This window comes from Theropithecus gelada, chromosome 7b (assembly GCF_003255815.1).
Source record: "Theropithecus gelada isolate Dixy chromosome 7b, Tgel_1.0, whole genome shotgun sequence".
In the NCBI taxonomy this organism is placed as follows: domain Eukaryota; kingdom Metazoa; phylum Chordata; class Mammalia; order Primates; family Cercopithecidae; genus Theropithecus; species Theropithecus gelada.
This window is the reverse complement of record NC_037675.1, coordinates 28,971,669-28,984,891: the sequence shown is the minus strand read 5'-3', so window position 1 is coordinate 28,984,891 and position 13,223 is coordinate 28,971,669.

Below are 13,223 nucleotides of genomic sequence, written 5' to 3'. Positions count from 1 at the left end.
TTATTCTCTCAGGCATATCAAGTTTTACACTTTCCATATGCAGGACAGTAGTTCTAACTTTTCTTCTGAAAATGAAAATTATTTATAATTTCATAGGTTAGGAAGAATCATACTCATTTGCTATCAAAATTCTATAGCTTCTCAATCAGCTGCTTTTTTAGGTTACCTCCATCCTGAAGGACAGAGCTGCTTTGTCTGTTAGATAACCCCATGTCTTAAAAATAAAGTTTGTAGTTTAAAAGAAATGCAAAAAGCATCTTATATTGTCAATAAATGCTTAGTTATAATTTCTAAAAAACTTAGACTTTTTAAAGAAAAAATACAACAAACCAATAATTATAAAAACATCAATAATGTGAAATATGGTTTGTACTACTCTACACAAATCTACATATTTTCCTATTAAAATGGAAGCAATACACTTAAATGGCAGTGATAATTAACAATAATACTACATTATTCTTGTAAGGCCCTGGAAATAGGCAAGGTTTTTATAGGGACAAAGATGTCTCAACACTATAAAATGCAAGTAGCGTTGATTTGACAAACATAATGATTTCAATCCTGCCTTTAAACTTACATTTGAGGATGGGATTTCAGAAATAAAAAGAGATATATCCCCTTTCCCTCAGTTAAAAAAAAATATTTTCATACTAGCTCCTCTCAAGAAAAGAGGCATTTTGGGAATGGGTTTAATATATTTATTCTGTTTTTCTTTCAGCTTTGTCTTCCAATGCAAGTTTTATAGACAGTGTTGGCTTAGCAAAATCCATTTAATTTCAGTTTCAAAAGAGAGAATTCAAAACTTCATTTAGTTATATAGTTAAAAAGAGACATTCTTAAATCCAGCATTTGTCAGTTTTCAGAAAATTGAAAAAAGAGCATAAACGATTTATGTCACAAAAATAAAATTAATTTTTTATTTATGTAAGTATGATACATGAATATATGTCCAAGTTGGGCATTATTGTGCATAGGCCATATGTGAGCTGACAGATACAACAAGAAATATGATCCCCACCTTCAAGGAGACTATGGTGTTGTGATAGAGACAGAAAACAGAGACAAACATAAAAATAAGTAAAAATAAGCTTACAGGAATTTTTAAAAAAACATGTATTAACTATATTTTCTTAAATCTCCAGGCTCTGATATCTGATGCCTTGCTGACCCAGGAGGAACTGTGCCTCCTAAAATTAGCTAATTCCTAGTATATAAAATTACTTGCCTGTGAGCACTATTTTTATATATAAACTAATCAATCCAGAGCTTGTACCCCCGACCACCTCCTTTTAAGACATTTTCATATGTTAGAACCCTGGTCCCCTGCCCTAAGCCCTTATACCAAAACCAGAAAAAGACATATCAAAGAAAGAACACTATAGACCAATATCCCTGATGAACATTGATGCAAAAAATCTTCTGCAAAATACCAAACTGAATCCAACAACACATTAAAAAGATCATTTATTATGACCAAATGGGATTTGTCCCAGGAATGCAAGGATGATACAACATAGACAAATCAAGCAATGTGAACATCGTATCAACAGCATGAAGGAAACAAACCACATGATCATTTCAATTGCTGCTGAAAATCATTTGTTAAAATGCAACATCCCTCCATGATGTAAAAAAATAAACCCTCAAAGAACTGGGTATAGAGGGAATATACCTCAACACAATAAAAGCCATATACAACAGACCCACAGCTAGTATGATACTGAGTGGGAAAAACTGAAAATATTTCCTCTAAGATTGGGAATACAACAAGGTCGTCCACTTTTGACACAGTACTGGAAGTCCTAGCTAGAACAATCATATCAGAGAAAGAAATACAGGGCAATTAAACTGAAAAGGAAGCAGTCAAATTATCCTTATTTTGAGATGACATAATCTTACATTTGTAAAAACCTAAAGACTCCACCAAAAATCTATTGAAACTCAAAAACAAAGCATATTATAGTGGCAGTAAATAAAATCAACACAAAAAAAAATCAGCATTTCTATATGCCAACTGTGAACAATCTGAAAAAGAAATCAAGAAAGTAATCTCATTTACAATAGCTACAAATAAAATGAATTACCTCTGGTAGAATTCAGCTGTGAATCCGTCTGGTCCTGGGCTTTTTTTTGGTTGGTAGGCTATTAATTACTGCTTCAGAACTTGTTATTGGTCTATTCAGGGATTCGAATTCTTCCTGGTTTGATCTTGGGAGGCTGTATGTATCCAGGAATTTATCCATTTCTTCTAGATTTTCTAGTTTTTTTGTGTAGAGGTGTTTATGGTATTCTCTGATGGTAGTTTGTGTTTCTGTGGGATCAATGATGATATTCCCTTTTATTATTTTTTATTGTGTCTGTATTTTTCTTCTCTCTTTTCTTTTTTATTAGTCTGGCTAGCAGTCTGTCTATTTTGTTAATCTTTTCAAAAAAACTGCTCCTGGATTCATAAATTTTTTGAAGGGTTTTGCGTATCTCTATCTCCTTCAGTTCTGCTCTGATCTTAGTTATTTCTTGTCTTCTGCTAGATGTTGAATTTGTTTGCTCTTGCTTCTCCAGTTCTTTTAATTGTGATGTTAGGGTGTTGACTTTAGATCTTTCTCTCTTTCTCCTGTGGACATTTAGTGTGGTAAATTTCCCTCTACACATTGCTTTAACTGTGTCCCAGAGATTCTGGTATGTTGTGTCTTTGTTCTCATTGGTTTCAAATAACTTATTTCTTTCTGCCTTAATTTCATTATTTACCCAGTAGTCATTCAGGAGCAGGTTGTCCAGTTTTCATGTAGTTGTACAGTTTTGAGTGAGTTTCTTAATCTGAAGTTCTAATTGGATTGCACTATCATCTGAGAGATTGTTTGTTATGGTTTCTGTTCTTTTGCATTTGCTGAGGAGTGTTTTCCTTCCAATTATGTGGTCAATTTTAGAATAAGTGAGATGTGGTGCTAAGAAGAATGTATATTCTGTTGATTTGGGGTGGAGAGTTCTGTAGATGTCTATTAGGTCTCCTTGGTCCAGAGCTGAGTTGAAGTCCTGACTATCCTTTTTAATTCTCTGCCTTGTTGATCTGTCTAATATTGACAATAGAGTGTTAAAGTCTCCCACTATTATTGTGTGGGAGTCTAAGTCTTTTTGTACTTCTCTAAGAACTTGCTTTATGAACCTGGGTGCTCCTGTAATAATTGCATATGTATTTAACATAGTTAGCTCTTCTTGTTGCACTGATCTCTTTACCATTATGTAATGCCCTTTTTTAATATTTTTATTGGTTTAAAGTCTGTCTTATCAGAGACTAGGATTACAACCCCTGCTTTTTCTTTTTGTTTTTCATTTGGTTAGTAAATATTCCTCCGTTCATTTATTTTGAGCTTATGGGTGTCTTTGCACATGAGATGGGTCTCCTGAATACAGCACACTGATGGGTATTGATTCTTTATCCAATTTGCCAGTCTGTGTCTTTTAATTGGGGCATTTATCCCATTTACATTTAAGGTTAATATTGTTATGTGTGAATTTGATCCTGTTATTATGATGCTAGCTGGTTATTTTGTCTGTTACTTGATGCAGTTTCTTCATAGTGGCGATAATCTTTACAATTGGTATGTTTTTGTAGTGGCTGGCACTGGTTTTTGCTTTCCCTATTTAGTGCTTCCTTCAGAAACTCTTGTAAGGCAGACCAGTGGTGACAAAACCTCTCAGCATTTGCTTGTCTGTAAAGGATTTTGTTTCTCCTTTGCTTATGAAGCTTAGTTTGGCTGCATATGAAATTCTGGGTTGAAAACTATTTTCTTTAAGAATGTTGAATATTGGTCCCCATTCTCTTCAGGCTTGTAGGTTTTCTGAAGAGAGATCCACTATTAGTCTGATGGGCTTCCCTTTGTGGGTAACCCAACTTTTCTCTCTGGCTGCCCTTAACATTTTGTCCTTCATTTCAACCTTGGTGAATCTGGCAATTAGTCTTGGGGTTGCTCTTCTTGAGGAGTATCTTAGTGGTGTTCTCTGTATTTCCTGAATTTGAATGTTGGCCTGTCTTGCTAGGTTGGGGAAGTTCTCCTGCATAATATCCTGAAGAGTGTTTTCCAATTTGGATCCATTCTCCCTGTCACTTTCAGGTACACCAATCAAATGTAGGTTTGGTGTTTTCACACAGTCCCACATTTCTTGGAGGCTTTGTTTATTCCTTTTCATTCTTTTTTCTACCAGAGGTACAAAGAGGTGTTGATACCATTTCTTATGAAATTATCCCAAAGAGTAGAAAAAGAGAGACTCCTCTCTAACTCATTTTATGAGGCCAGCATCATCCTGATACCAAAACCTGGCAGAGACACAACAAAAAAAGAAAATTTCAGGCCTATATCTCTGATGAACAGCGATTTGAAAATCCTCAATAAAATATTGGTAAACTGAATCCAGCAGCACATCACAAAGCTTATCCACCGTGATCAAGATGGCATCATACCTGGGATGCAAAGCTGGTTCAACATACACAAATGAATAAACATAATGCATCACATAATCAGAACCAATGACAAAAACCTCATGGTTATACCAATAGATGCAGAAAAGGACTTCGATAAAATTCAACACCCCTTCATGGTAAAAACTCTGAATAAACTCGGTATTGATGGAACATATCTCAAAATAATAAGAGCTATTTATGACAAACCCACAACCAATATCATACTGAATGAGCAAAAGCTGGAAGCATTCCCTTTGAAAACCTGCACAAGACAAGAATGCCCTCTGTCACCACTCCTATTCAACATAGAATTTGAAGTTCTGACCCAGGCAATCAGGCAAGAGGAAGAAATAAAGCGTGTTCAAATAGGAAGAGAGGAAGTGAAATTGTCTCTGTTTGAAGATGACATGATTTTATATTTAGGAAACCCCATTTTCTCAGCCCAAAATCTCCTTAAGCTGACAAGCAATTTCAGCAATGTCTCAGGATACAAACTCAATGTGCAAAAATCACAAGCATTCCTATACACCAATAACAGAAAAACAGAGAGCTAAATCATGATAGAACTCCCATTCCTATTCTCTACAAAGAGAATAAAATACATAGGAATACAACTTACAAGGGATGTGAAGGACCTCTTCAAGGAGAACTACAAACCACTGCTCAAGGAAATAAGAAAGGACACAAACAAATGGAAAAACATTCCATGCTCATGAATAGGAAGAATCAATATTGTGAAAGTGGCCATACTGCCCAAAGTAATTTATATATTCAATGCTATCCCCATCGAGCTACCAGTGACTTTCTTCACAGAATTAAAAGAACAAAGCTGGAGCCATCATACTACTTGATTTCAACCTATACTACAAGGCTACAGTAACCAACACAGCATGGTGCTGGTACCAAAACAGATATTTTAGACCAGTGGAACAGAACAGACCCCTCAGAAATAATGCCACACATCTACAAGCACCTGATCTTTGACCAACCTGATAAAAACAAGCAATGAGGAAATGATTTCCTATTTAATAAATGGTGTTGGGTAAACTGACTAGCCGTATGGAGAAAACTGAAACTGGACCCCTTCCTTACACCTTATCAACAATTAACTCAAGATGAATTATAGCCTTAAACATAAGACCTAAAATCATGAAAACCCCAGAAGAAAACCTAGGCAATACCATTCAGGATATAACTACAGGCAAAGACTTCATGACTAAAACACCAAAAGCAAGGGCAACAAAAGCCAAAATTGACAAGTGGGATCTAATTCAAATAAAGAGCTCTGCACAGCAAAAGAAAATATCATCCGAGTGAGCAAGCACCCTACAGAATGCAAGGAAATTTTTGCAATCTATTCATCTGACAAAGGGCTAATATCCAGAATCTACAAAGAACTTAAACAAATTTACAAGAAAAAAACAAACGACACCATCAAACAGTGGGCAAAGGAATGAACAGACACTTCTTAAAAGAAGACATTTATGGCCAACAAACATATGAAAAAAGGTTCATCATCACTGATCATTAGTGAAAAGCAAATCAAAACCACAGTGAGATACCATCTCACACCAGTTATAATGGCGATCATTAAAAAGTCAAGAAACAACAGATACTGCAGAGGATGTGGAGAAATAGGAACACTTTTACATATTGGTGGGAGAGCAAATTAGTTCAACCATTGTGGAAGACAGTGTGGCGATTCCTCAATGATCTAGAACCAGAAATACCACTGGATCCAGCAATCCCATTACTGGGTATATACCCAAATGATTATAAATCATTCTAATATAAAGACACATGCACACGTATGTTTATTGCGGCACTGTTCATGATAGCAAAGACTTGGAAACAACCCAAATGCCCATCAATGATAGATTGGATAAACAAAATATGGCACATATACACCATGGAATACTATGCAGCCATAAAAAGAATGAGTTCATGTCCTTTGCAGGTACATGGATGAACCTGGAAAAAATCATTCTCAGCAAACTAACATAGGAACAGAAAACCAAACAGCACGCGTTCTCACTCATAAGTGGGAGTTGAACAATGAGAACACATGGACACAGGGAGAGGAACATCACACACTGGGCCATGTTGGGGGGTGGGGGACTAGGGGAGGGAGAGCATTAGAAGAAATACCTAATGTAGATGACAGGTTGATGGGTGCAGAAAACCATCATGGCACGTGTTTACCTTTGTAACAAACTTGCACGTTCTGTACATGTATCCCAGAACTTAAAGTACAATAATAATAATAATTTTAAAAAACTACCTAGGAATAAACTTAACCAAAGGAGTGAAAGGTCTCTACAATGAAAGCTATAATTGAAGGGAACACTAACAAATGGGAAGATATTTCATGTTCATAGATTAAAACAATAAATATCTTAAAAATGTCCGTTTTCTCTAAAAAAACAAAAAAACCCACAGATTCTATGCAGTTTCTATCAAAATAACATTTACGTTTTTTTCTTTTTACAGAAATAGGAAAATCGGTAGTAAATCTGGAGAAATCATGTTACCTAACTTCAAATGATATTACAAAGCTGTAATAACCAAAACAGCATGCATGGTGGTGGCATAAAAACAGACACATAAACCAATGGAATATGATAGAGAACCCAGAAACAAACTCATACATCCCTAGTAGACTCTTTTTCAACAAAGGTGCTGAAAACATACCTTGAGGAAAGGAGAGTCTGTTTAGTAAATGGTGCTGGGAAAACTGGATATCCTTATGCAGAAAAACAAAACTAGAATCCTATATCTCACCATGTACAAAAATAAAATCAAAATAGATTAAAGACTTAAATCTAAGGCTTCATACTATAAATCTACTTCAAGGAAACATTAAACAAAATCTGCAGGATGTTGGTCTCAGCAAAGATTTTTTAACTAATACCCCCAGCCACTGGCAACCTAAGAGAAATGGGCAAATGTGATCACCTCAAGTTAAAATATTTCTGCAAATCAAAGAAAACAATCAACAAAGTGAATAGGCAACCTACAGAATAGAAAATATTTGCAAACTATCCAACTGACAAGGGACTAATAACCAGAATACATAAGGAGCTCAAACCACTCTATAGGAAAAAATGTAATAATCTGGTTTAAAAATGGGCAAAAGATTTGAATAGACAGTTCTCAAAAGGAGACATATAAATGGCAAATAGGTATTGAAAAAGGTTCCACATCATTGATCATCAGAGAAATGTAGATCAATACTAGAATAAAATATTATCTCACTCCCGTTAAAATGACTTTTATCCAAAAGACAGGGAATAACAAATCCTGATGAGGACGTGGAGTAAAGGAAACCCTCACACACTGTTGGTGTGAATGTAAATTAGTATCACCACTATGGGAAACAGGTTAGGGATTCCCCCCAATTAGAACTACCATATAATCCAGCAATTCCACATGTAGGTATATACTGAAAAAAAAAGGAAATCAGTATATGGAAGAGATAGCTTCACCCCCATATTTATTGCAACATTATTCACAATAGCCAAGATTTGGAAGCAACGTAAGTGTCCGTCAATAGATGAATGGATAAAAAACGAATGTGATACATATGCACAATGCAGTACTATTCAGCCATGAAAGAGAATAAGATTCTGTCACTTGCCACATCATGGATGGAACTGGAGGTCATTATATTAAGTGGAATGAGCCAGGCACAGAAAAACTGACTTCCCATGTTCTCACTTATTTATGGAAGCTAAAAATTAAATCATAACTTTTGGAGGTAGAGAATAGAATGATGGTTACTAGAGGCTGGGAACGGTAGGAGCGAGTGGAGGGGGAAAGTGGGGATGGTTAGAGTGTGCAAAAATATAGCTAGTCGTAATGAATATGATCAAGTATTTGGCACCACAACAGGATGACAACAGTCAACAATAATTTATTGTACATTTGAAAATAACTAAAAGAGTATAATTTCATTGTTTGTAACATAAAGAAAGGATAAATTCTTGAGGTGATGAATAAGACGCTTAACTTGATGTGATTATTAGGCATTGTATGTCTGTATTAAAATATCTCGTATACCTTATGAGTATATACACCATGTACCAACAACAATTAAAAATTAAACCTGGAAAAAAAATTAGGTAATATTTTACTAATCTTACAATAAAGTTTAAAATGTTTTTTAAAATTTTTCTCCAAGTTGTCATTCAGAGAGTAGGTATTTTTATGGCAGATGGGTTTATTTGATAATATTTTTCTTGACTAGCTAGTGTATATGTGGCGCTTTTAAAAAAACTTTGCCTACCCCGAAGAGTCTAAAATACTGTCCTGTAATTTTGAGAAGAAATAATAGTTGTGACTTTTACTATTAGATCTATGGCCCATGTCAAATTAATTCAATGTGTGTGTCATGAAGTAGGGATCACTTTTTGTTTTTCTCTCTCATCATTGTTGTTGTTCCAGCAGCAGTTACTGAAAATTCACTATTGAATTACCATAGTACCTTTGAGGAAAACGAATTGATCATGTATGTGAGGTCTGCTTTTAGACTTTATTTTGTTCCATTGATCAATTTGTCTAATACAATGTTATGCTCATTTCAGTATCTTTACATAAATCTTGAGATCAGAAAAATGTATACCTAGCAATATATATTCTTCAAAATTGAACTTTTAACAAAAGAATTCCCATTTTTAATATTTCAATTTCCTTTTTTTTTTTTTTTTTTTTGAGGCGGAGTTTCACTCTTGTTGCCCAGGCTGGAGTGCAATGGCACGATCTCGGCTCACCACAACCTCCGCCTCCCAGGCTCAAGCAGTTCTCCTGCCTCAGCCTCCTGAGTAGCTGGGATTATAGGCATGCGCCACCACGCCCAGCTAATTTTGTATTTTTAGTAGAGACGAGGTTTCTCCATGTTGGTCAGGCTGGTCTTGAACTCCTGACCTCAGGTGATCCACCCGCCTCGGCCTCCCAAAGTGCTGGGATTACAGGCGTGAGCCACTGCGCCCGGCCTAATATTTCAGTTTCTTTATTAAAATTCTTACATTATGGAAACATTGACATTATACTTTCAACTTTTTAAACATTGTGTTCTTTAGCCCTTTGAATATGTATATAAAACATATGCTTTACAATATTTGTCTGCTAAATCCAGCATTAGTGCCCATAAAAAAAAAAAAAAAAAAAAAAGAGCTTTTATTAACTTTCCGAGATGTGCTATGCTCTCCTCTTTCTTTGCATATCTCATGCTTTTTTGTTGTTGTTGAAAACTGGTCACAGATAATTTATTTTATCAACTTTGGATTCTGATGTCCCTCCATGAGATGTGCCATTGTTCTCTTTGCTTATTGCTTAGTGATTTTCCTGTGATAAATCTGTAAAATCTGTCTCCATAGCAGTGTGTAAATATTCACGTTTGTGCTCAGTTTGATTTACCTATTCTTTCCATTTCTAAAGCTTGAATCTTAGAGGTCACCTTTTTGTCTGCCTTGCTTAGTGGTCAGGCAACAACTGGCTAGAGACTGGGCAGAAGCAGGCTGGAGTGTGCCTTCAAACATCTGGCAGTTTTCAGATGTGCCAGGCTTGTCTTTGGGCCTCTTTGCATCTCGTCTACATAAGTGATCAGTCTCCTAGTCACATGGCCATCCAGAGATATGTGTTTATCTTGGAATCCCACTGGTCTCTGGCATATGCGTGCAGAAGGTAGCCAGTGATGTATGGAGACCTTATATAAAGCTATTAGAACTCTGGCTAGTTAGCTGATCCCTCGCTTTCTCTAACCAGAAATGCAACCTCAAGCAATCAGAACTGCTGATCTTCTCCATTCACTTGCTACTGCTATTGCTGCTTTTACTGACAGTGTGGACATGGGTTTTTCTGCCTTCCACTCCAAGTTAAGAGAATCACTTCTGACAGGGAAGCTAATGGTGTCTGGATTTTTCTTCATCCTGGTGGAACTACAGCACTGCAAGTCTGGGTGGATGAGAGTGGCCCCAGGGGAGTATGCCACAGACTTCCATTGTTTTTGCTCAACGTTCCATGATTTCCCAAGAATGCACTTCTTCCTATCTGGTCAATTTCTAAAACTCTGATATATATGTTTTTGACAAGTGTTTTGTCGAGTATTTGTAGTTGGTTTTAGGGAAAATAATGGTAATCCACTCACATCACTGCATCGGGGGTTTTGCCTCTTATATTTTAAAATCAGATCCAACAACTTAAGAGATGTCCATATAAATGCTCTAAAAATTTAAAAGGTGACATTTATATAAATTATACTTTTGAAAAACAGAATTAATATAGCCATATGATGTATTTTCACTTATTTTATATTTAAAAAATGTCTATAGGTAGCATAAAGACCTGACTAAGAGTTGGGCCAGAATTAGATATATAAATTCATTTCTCTTTTTTCAAAGTCAATCTTTATCCAACAAAACATCCAGTGTTATAGTACAGATGTGGAATTCTTAGTCCATTGACCTGATTTTAAGCATCAAGCTATTGTGCTTATACTTGGACTATCACAGTAGGCCTGGGTGTTCAATCATTTACTTAGTAGTCAATGCAGTCTTGCTGTATTTCCCAGAAAAAGCAGAAGAAAATCTTGAAGTGAAGCCCTTGAACTTCATGCTTAGTTTTGAGATGCATCAAGAGTAATTTCTATTTACCCTATTGGCAAGAAACTCTATTCAATAGCCAGGAAACGTGAATTTTCCCAGGTCAGAGTATATATTATTTGATCCTATTTACATTGATTCAAGCATAATTTGAGATGTAATTTCTGTTGTATGTGATCTAAAATTCAATGGTACTTTTAATATTTGAGAGTAGAATTTCAGAACATTTCCCATATACCTACTAATGACATATTTTTGTTTGTGGTAGATTACTCTTAGTGATGTTTTGTATTTTATAAAGTACAATAGAGATATAACGAATGGTAATTTCAAAAATTCAAGTTGAAATTTTATTTTAACTAAATGAGTTTATGTGTCACAAAGTGTAAGGAAGTTATAATCTAATCTCTCTGGACCAACACTAAATTAAATTTTGTTTGGTTAGAGGTTTAGAGTCGAAACCTCATTTTTACAGTATATTTATACAAACGTTGCTTTTACAATTTCCATGATTAAGGAGAAAAAACTAGTTCAGGTCATTTAACCTAAACTCTACATGTTTCTTTAGTAAATCATCAAATTTATGCAAAAAAGAGAAGCCACATTTGGATACCATTTAATTAGGAGTATTAATAGATAATTTAAAATGTAAACTAAATTATTGTAACAAGATGTAACATGCCATATTTTTAATCTACCTGTAATTACATATGAAAATATTATGTTGTTTTGACTTTTGTAAAATGTCTTAACATTTTAGGAGTATATAAAAGTTTGCTCAGATGGTTAAACAACAAATCTGTTAATTTTTATACTAATATCCGCAAAAAGTCTTTTTACTTTCTGTCATATATATGCATTTCACCATAAAACATGATAAATAAATACAGTCATGCTTTTTATACTAATGGCAACTGGGCTGAAATAAATTTACAAATCCTTGCAAATCAATAAAATTATTATTCATCACTTGATAACAATTTTTGTAATCAGAGGAAATGTACTTTTGTCCATGAAATCAGAGTTAAATAATGGGGCAAGTCAAATAACTGTGACAGAATTTTAAATCTTCTGTAGGAGTAACAGTTCCTTTTTCTATTCTTTAAAATGAGATAATGCATGGAAATGGTAACTTTCCAAAATCTGGCCTCAATAGAAATACATTGGTCATATGCAAAAACAAACATTTTACAAGAATGAATTCATGGCTTAAAATAATAAGCAATAAAATGTATTTTTCTATATATCAGCCACACTGTTAGTGCCTTACTTCTATTAACTCATTTAAGCCTCTTATTAATTCTGCAACTGATACAATTGAGTTGCTATTTTTATTCATATTATAATGATGACAAAACAGAGGTGAAAAGAGGTCACACCGCTAGCAACTGACAAAAACAGGATCAATCCCAAGCAGTTTGCCCCTAATTCTATGCTCCACTATAATATATAATATTTATATACATTTATATATATATTTTACTATTCCTTCAAATAACAAGATGGATTATGTTATCAAGGAAAATTATATTCATAGTGCACAATTTCTTCCTATTTCTCTTGGGATTGATACAAGAATAGCGCATTTCACAGTTGAAGCTCCTAGGGAAATACATAGAGAGAAGGGGGATCTGAAAAATATTAATTAATTTTTGATTCCATGGAATTAAATGATAAATCCTTACATCGAATTCTTGTTGCTGTGAGGGAGAAGGGCAAGACAAAGATGAAACTAATTACAGCTTTTTTTTACTGGCAGGTAAATTGGCTTCTCTCTTCTATCTTATATCAAATAATTAAGTCTTGCATATATAAAAAAGTAATACTAAAATTCATAAAGAAAGACAAGAAGGGAAAAAATCCTTAATAAAAATTGTTATAGGAGATCCATAATTTTTTATTCAAATATACATTGTATAGTGTCTTTTTCAATAAAGAAATGTGTCTTGATGTTTGACATGTAAGGCAATTCCCTGGTTTGAAAATCAATCATCTTTTTTCCTTAGAATGTGATAAAGACAAAAAATGTTTAATTATAATTGCAAGAAATCCTTCGTGGATTTTTGGAATGAATTAATCATGATCTGCTTTGAAGCAGAACATAGGAGAAAATGAACATCATCATACATTGCAAGAATTATTCCAAACCTTTTATTTTTGACCAT